Here is a 7,500-nt window from a genome sequence, read left to right as displayed (position 1 = left end):
CCCCCCCCCCCCCCAAAAAATCCCCCCCCGCCCCCCTCAACACACACCACCCCACCCCCTCCCCCCCCACAACACACACCACACAACCCCTCCCCCCCCCTCAAAAATTCCCCGCCCCCCCCTCAACACACACCACACCACCCCTCCCCCCCCCTCAAAAATCCCCCCCCCCCTCAACACACACCACACCACACCACCCCTCCCCCCCCCCCCCAAAAAAATCCCCCCCCCGCCCCCCTCAACACACACCACCCCACCCCCCCCCCCACAACACACACCACACAACCCCTCCCCCCCCCCTCAAAAATTCCCCGCCCCCCCCTCAACACACACCACACCACCCCTCCCCCCCCCTCAAAAATCCCCCCCCCCCCCCTCCAAATTTTGCCCCCCCCCCCAAAAAATTGGCCCCCCCCCTCAACACACACCACACCACACCACCCCTCCCCCCCCCCCTCCAAAATTCGCCCCCCCCCCCCCCCCCCCCCTCAACACACACCACCCCACCCCCCCCCTCAACACACACCACACCACCCCTCCCCCCCCCCTCAAAAATCCCCCCCCCCCTCAACACACACCACAACACCCCTCCCCCCCCGCCCCAAAAATTCGCCCCCCCCTCAACACACACCACACCACACCACCGCTCCCCCCCCCCCCTCCAAAATTCGCCCCCCCCCCAAAAATTTCCCACCCCTCCCCCCTCAACACACACCACCCCACCCCCCCCCCCCAACACACACCACACCACCCCTCCCCCCCCCCCTCAACACACACCACACCACACCACCCCTCCCCCCCCCTCCAAAATTCGCCCCCCCCCCCCCCCCCCTCAACACACACCACCCCACCCCCCCCCTCAACACACACCACACCACCCCTCCCCCCCAAAAAATTTGGCCACCCCCCTCAACACACACCACACCACACCACACCACCCCTCCCCCCCCCCCCCCCCAAAATTCGCCCCCCCCCCCTCAATACACACCTCCCCACCCTTCCCCCCCCCCCCGCCCCCAACACACACCACCCCTCCCCCCCCCCCAAAAATTCGCCCCCCCCCCCCCCCTCAATACACACCTCCCCACCCTTCCCCCCCCCCCTCAACACACACCACACCACACCACACCACCCCTCCCCTTCCCCCCCTCCAAATTTCGCCCCCCCCTCAACACACACCACCCCACCCCTCCCCCCCCCCCTCCAAATTTCGCCCCTTCTCCCCCCCAAAAATTCCCCCCCCCCCCCTCCCTCAACACACACCACACCACACCACCCCTCCCCCCCCCACCCCCCTCAACACACACCACCCCACACCACCCCTCCCCCCCCCAAAAATCCCCCCCCCCAACACACACCACCCCACCCCCCCCCCCCCAACACACACCTCACCACCCCTCCCCCCCCCTCAAAAATTCCCCCCCCCCCCCCCCCTCAACACACAAAACACCACCCCTCCCCCCCCCCCCTCAAAACACACCACACCACACCACCCCTCCCCCCCCCCCCTCCAAATTTTGCCCCCCCCCCCCCCCCCAAAAAAATTGGCCCCCCCCTCAACACACACCACACCACACCACCCCTCCCCCCCCCTCCAAAATTCGCCCCCCACCCCCCTCAACACACACCACCCCACACCTCCCCTCCCCCCCCCCAAAAATTTCCCCCCCCCCCCAACACACACCACCACATCCCCCCCCCCCCCTCAAAACACACCACACCACCCCTCCCCCCCCCTCAAAAATCCCCCCCCCCCCCCCTCAACACACAAAACACCACCCCTCCCCCCCCCCCCCCTCAAAAATCCCCCCCCCCAACACACACCACACCACACCACCCCTCCCCCCCCCCCTCCAAATTTTGCCCCCCCCCCCAAAAAATTGGCCCCCCCCTCAACACACACCACCCCTCCCCCCCCCTCCAAAATTCGCCCCCCCCACCCCTCAAAAATCCCCCCCCCCCCCCCTCAACACACACCACACCAACCCTCCCCTTCCCCCCTCCAAATTTCGCCTTCCCCTCAACACACACCACCCCACCCCTCCCCCCCCCCCCCCCCCGTCCAAATTTCGCCCCTTCCCCCCCCAAAAATTCGCCCCCCCCCTCAACACACACCACCCCACACCACGCCTCCCCCCCCTCAAAAATTCCCCCCCCCCCCTCAACACACACCACACCACACCACCCCTCCCCCTCCCTCAAAAATCCCCCCCCCTCAACACACACCACACCACCCGTCCCCTTCCCCCCCTCCGAATTTCGCCCCCCCCTCAACACACTCCACCCCACCCCTCCCCCCCCCCGCCCCCAAAAAATTCGCCCCCCCCCCCCAACACACACCACCCCACCCCCCCCCCCCCCCCCAAAATTCGGCCACCCCCCTCAACACACACCACACCACACACCCCCTCCCCCCCTCCAAAATTTCCCCCCCCCCCCCCCCCCGCCCCCAACACAAACCACCCCTCCCACCCCCCCCCAAAAATTCGCGCCCCCCCCCCCCCTCAATACACACCTCCCCACCCCCCCCCCCCTCAACAAACACCACACCACCCCTCCCCGCCCCCTCAAAAATCCCCTCCCCCCCCCCCTCAACACACACCACACCACCCCTCCCCCCCCCCCCCAAAAATCCCCCCCCCCCCCCCCCCCCAACACACACCACCCCAACCCCCCCCCCAACACACACCACACAACCGCTCCCCCCCCCTCAAAAATTCCCCGCCCCCCCCTCAACACACACCACACCACCCCGCCCCCCCCTCAACACACACCACACCACCCCTCCCCCCCCCCTCAACACACCCACACCACCCCACCTCTCCTCCAAAATTCTCCCCCCCCCCCCTCAACACACACCACACCACACCACCCCTCCCCCCCCCTCCAAAATTTGCCCCCCCACCCCCCGGCCCCAACACACACCACCCCTCCCCCCCCCTCCCAAAAATTCGCCCCCCCCCTCAATACACACCTCCCCACCCTTTCCCCCCCCCCCCTCAACACACACCACACCACCCCTCCCCCCCCCCCCCCCAAAAATCCCCCCCCCCCCCAACACACACCACCCCACCCCCCCCCCCAACACACACCACACAACCGCTCCCCCCCCTCAAAAATTCCCCGCCCCCCCCTCAACACACACCACACCACCCCGCCCCCCCCTCAACACACACCACACCACCCCTCCCCCCCCCCTCAACACACCCACACCACCCCACCTCTCCTCCAAAATTCTCCCCCCCCCCCTCAACACACACCACACCACACCACCCCTCCCCCCCCCTCCAAAATTTGCCCCCCACCCCCCGGCCCCAACACACACCACCCCTCCCCCCCCCCCCCAAAAATTCGCCCCCCCCCTCAATACACACCTCCCCACCCTTTCCCCCCCCCCCCTCAACACACACCACACCACCCCTCCCCCCCCTCTCAAAAATCCCCCCCCCCCCCCCTCAACACACACCACACCACCCCTCCCCTTCCCCCCCTCCAAATTTCGCCCACCCCTCAACACACATTACCCCACCCCTCCCCCCCCCCCCCCAAAAATTCGCCCCCCCCCCCTCAACACACACCACCCCACACCACACCACCCCTCCCCCCCCCCAAAAAAATCCCCCCCCCCCCCGCCCTCAACACACACCACCCCCCCCCCCTCAACACACACCACACCACACCACCCCTCCCCCCCCCCCCCTCAAAAATCCCCCCCCCCCCTCAACACACACCACACCACACCACACCACACCACCCCTCCCCTTCCCCCCCTCGAAATTTCGCCCCCCCCTCAACACACACCACCCCACCCCTCCCCCCCCCCGCCCCAAAAATTCGCCCCCCCCTCCAAATTTCGCCCCTTCCCCCCTCGTCACTCCCCCACCCAACCCAACCCCGCGCCACCCCCATGACACGGCACACCCCCCCACCCCACCGCACCCCCCCACGACGCCCCCCCCCCCCCGCACCCCACCTCGAAAAACCCCGCTCCCTCCACGCCACACCACAAATGCCTCCGAAAACCCTGCTCGACCCACCCCACCCCGCGTCACCCCCCCACGACATGGCGCACCCCCCACCCCACCGCACCCCCCAACGACGCCGCCCCGCACCCCACCTCGAAAAACCCCGCTCCCTCCATACCACCCCACCACGCCTCCGAAAACCCCGCTCGACCCACCCCACCTCGCGTCAGCCCCCCACGACACGGCACACCCCCCACACCCCACCGCACCCCCCCACGACGCGGCGCATATCCCCCCCCCCCCCCCCCGCACCCCACCTCGAAAAACCCCGCTCGACCCACCCAACCCCGCGTCACTCCCTCAGGACACGGCGCACCCCCCCACCCCACCGCACCCCCCCACGACGCCCCCCCGCACCCCACCTCGAAAAACCCCGCTCGACCCACCCAACCCCGCGTCACCCCCCCACGACACGGCGCACCCCCCCACCCCACCGCACCCCCCCACGACGCCCCCCCCCGCACCCCACCTCGAAAAACCCCGCTCCATCCACGCCACACCACCACGCCTCCGAAAACCCCGCTCGACCCACCCCACCCCGCGTCTCCCCCCCACGACACGGCGCACCCCCCACCCCACCGCACCCCCCAACGACGACGCCCCGCACCCCACCTCGAAAAACCCCGCTCCCTCCATACCACCCCACCACTCCTCCGAAAACCCCGCTCGACCCACCCCACCTCGCGTCAGCCCCCCACGACACGGCACACCCCCCACACCCCACCGCACCCCCCCACGACGCGGCGCATATCCCCCCCCCCCCCCCCCGCACCCCACCTCGAAAAACCCCGCTCGACCCACCCAACCCCGCGTCACTCCCTCAGGACACGGCGCACCCCCCCACCCCACCGCACCCCCCCACGACGCCCCCCCGCACCCCACCTCGAAAAACCCCGCTCGACCCACCCAACCCCGCGTCACCCCCCCACGACACGGCGCACCCCCCCACCCCACCGCACCCCCCCACGACGCCCCCCCCCGCACCCCACCTCGAAAAACCCCGCTCCATCCACGCCACACCACCACGCCTCCGAAAACCCCGCTCGACCCACCCCACCCCGCGTCTCCCCCCCACGACACGGCGCACCCCCCACCCCACCGCACCCCCCAACGACGACGCCCCGCACCCCACCTCGAAAAACCCCGCTCCCTCCATACCACCCCACCACTCCTCCGAAAACCCCGCTCGACCCACCCCACCTCGCGTCAGCCCCCCACGACACGGCACACCCCCCACACCCCACCGCACCCCCCCACGACGCGGCGCATATCCCCCCCCCCCGCACCCCACCTCGAAAAACCCCACTCGACCCACCCAACCCCGCGTCACTCCCCCAGGACACGGCGCACCCCCCCACGACGCGGCGCATATCCCCCCCCCCCCCCCCGCACCCCACCTCAAAAAACCCCGCTCGACCCACCCCACCCCGCGTCACCCCCCCACGACACGGCGCACCCCCCCACCCCACCGCACCCCCCCACGACGCCCCCCCCCGCACCCCACCTCGAAAAACCCCGCTCCCTCCACGCCACACCACCACGCCTCCGAAAACCCCGCTCGACCCACCCCACCCCGCGTCTCCCCCCCACGACACGGCGCACCCCCCCACGACGCCCCCCCGCACCCCACCTCGGAAAACCGCGCTCCCTCCACAGCACCCCACCTCTCCTCCAAAAACCCCGCTCGACCACCCCCACCCCGCGTCACCCCCCAGGACGCCCCCCCGCACCCCACCTCGAAAAACCCCGCTCCCTCCACAGCACCCCACCTCTCCTCCAAAAACCCCGCTTGACCACCCCAACCCCGCGTCACTCCCCCACGACACGGCGCACCCCCCCACGACACGGCGCACCCCCCCACGACGCCCCCCCGCACCCCACCTCGGAAAACCGCGCTCCCTCCACAGCACCCCACCTCTCCTCCAAAAACCCCGCTCGACCACCCCCACCCCGCGTCACCCCCCAGGACGCCCCCCCGCACCCCACCTCGAAAAACCCCGCTCCCTCCACAGCACCCCACCTCTCCTCCAAAAACCCCGCTCGACCCACCCCACCCCGCTCGACCCACCCCACCCCGCGTCACCCCCCCCACGACACGGCGCACCCCCGCACCCCACCTCGAAAAACCCCGCTCCCTCCACAGCACCCCGCCACGCCTCCGAAAACCCCGCTCGACCCACCCCACCCCGCGTCACCCCCCACGACACGGCGCACCCCCCCACCCCACCGCACCCCCCCACGACGCCCCCCCGCACCCCACCTCGAAAAACCGCGCTCCCTCCACAGCACCCCACCTCTCCTCCAAAAACCCCGCTCGACCACCCCCACCCCGCGTCACCCCCCAGGACGCCCCCCCGCACCCCACCTCGAAAAACCCCGCTCCCTCCACAGCACCCCACCTCTCCTCCAAAAACCCCGCTTGACCACCCCAACCCCGCGTCACTCCCCCACGACACGGCGCACCCCCCCACCCCACCGCACCCCCCCACGACGCCCCCCCGCACCCCAGCTCGAAAAACCGCGCTCCCTCCACAGCACCCCACCTCTCCTCCAAAAACCCCGCTCGACCACCCCCACCCCGCGTCACCCCCCCACGACGCCCCCCCGCACTCCACCTCGAAAAACCCCGCTCCCTCCACAGCACCCCACCTCTCCTCCAAAAACCCCACCTCTCCTCCAAAAACCCCGCTTGACCACCCCAACCCCGCGTCACTCCCCCATGACACGGCGCACCCCCCCACGACGCCCCCCCCGCACCCCACCTCGAAAAACCCCGCTCCCTCCACACCACCCCGCCACGCCTCCAAAAAACCGCGCTCGACCCACCCCACCCCGCGTCACGGCGCACCCCCCACCCCACCGCACCCCCCCACGACGCCCCCCCCCCCCACCCCACCTCGAAAGACCGCGCTCCATCCACAGCACCCCACCTCTCCTCCAAAAACCCCGCTCGACCCACCCCACCCCGCGTCACCCCCCCACCACACGGCGCACCCCCCCACGACGCCCCCCCGCACCCCACCTCGAAAAACCCCGCTCCCTCCACAGCACCCCGCCACGCCTCCGAAAACCCCGCTCGACCCACCCCACCCCGCGTCACCCGCCACGACACGGCGCACCCCCCCACAACGCCCCCCCCGCACCCACCTCGAAAAACCCCGCTCCCTCCACGCCTCCGAAAACCCCGCTCGACCCACCCCACCCCGCGTCACCCCCCCCACGACACGGCGCACCCCCGCACCCCACCTCGAAAAACCCCGCTCCCTCCACAGCACCCCGCCACGCCTCCGAAAACCCCGCTCGACCCACCCCACCCCGCGTCACCCCCCACGACACGGCGCACCCCCCCACCCCACCGCACCCCCCCACGACGCCCCCCCCGCACCCCACCTCGAAAAACCCCGCTCCCTCCACGCCTCCGAAAACCCCGCTCGACCCACCCCACCCCGCGTCACCCCCCCACGACGCCCCCGCG

This window comes from Lygodium microphyllum, chromosome 16 (genome assembly GCF_053477565.2).
Source record: "Lygodium microphyllum isolate KBCC chromosome 16, Lygodium_microphyllum_v1.1.10, whole genome shotgun sequence".
Classification (NCBI taxonomy): domain Eukaryota; kingdom Viridiplantae; phylum Streptophyta; class Polypodiopsida; order Schizaeales; family Lygodiaceae; genus Lygodium; species Lygodium microphyllum.
Note: the sequence above shows the minus strand (reverse complement) of the source record.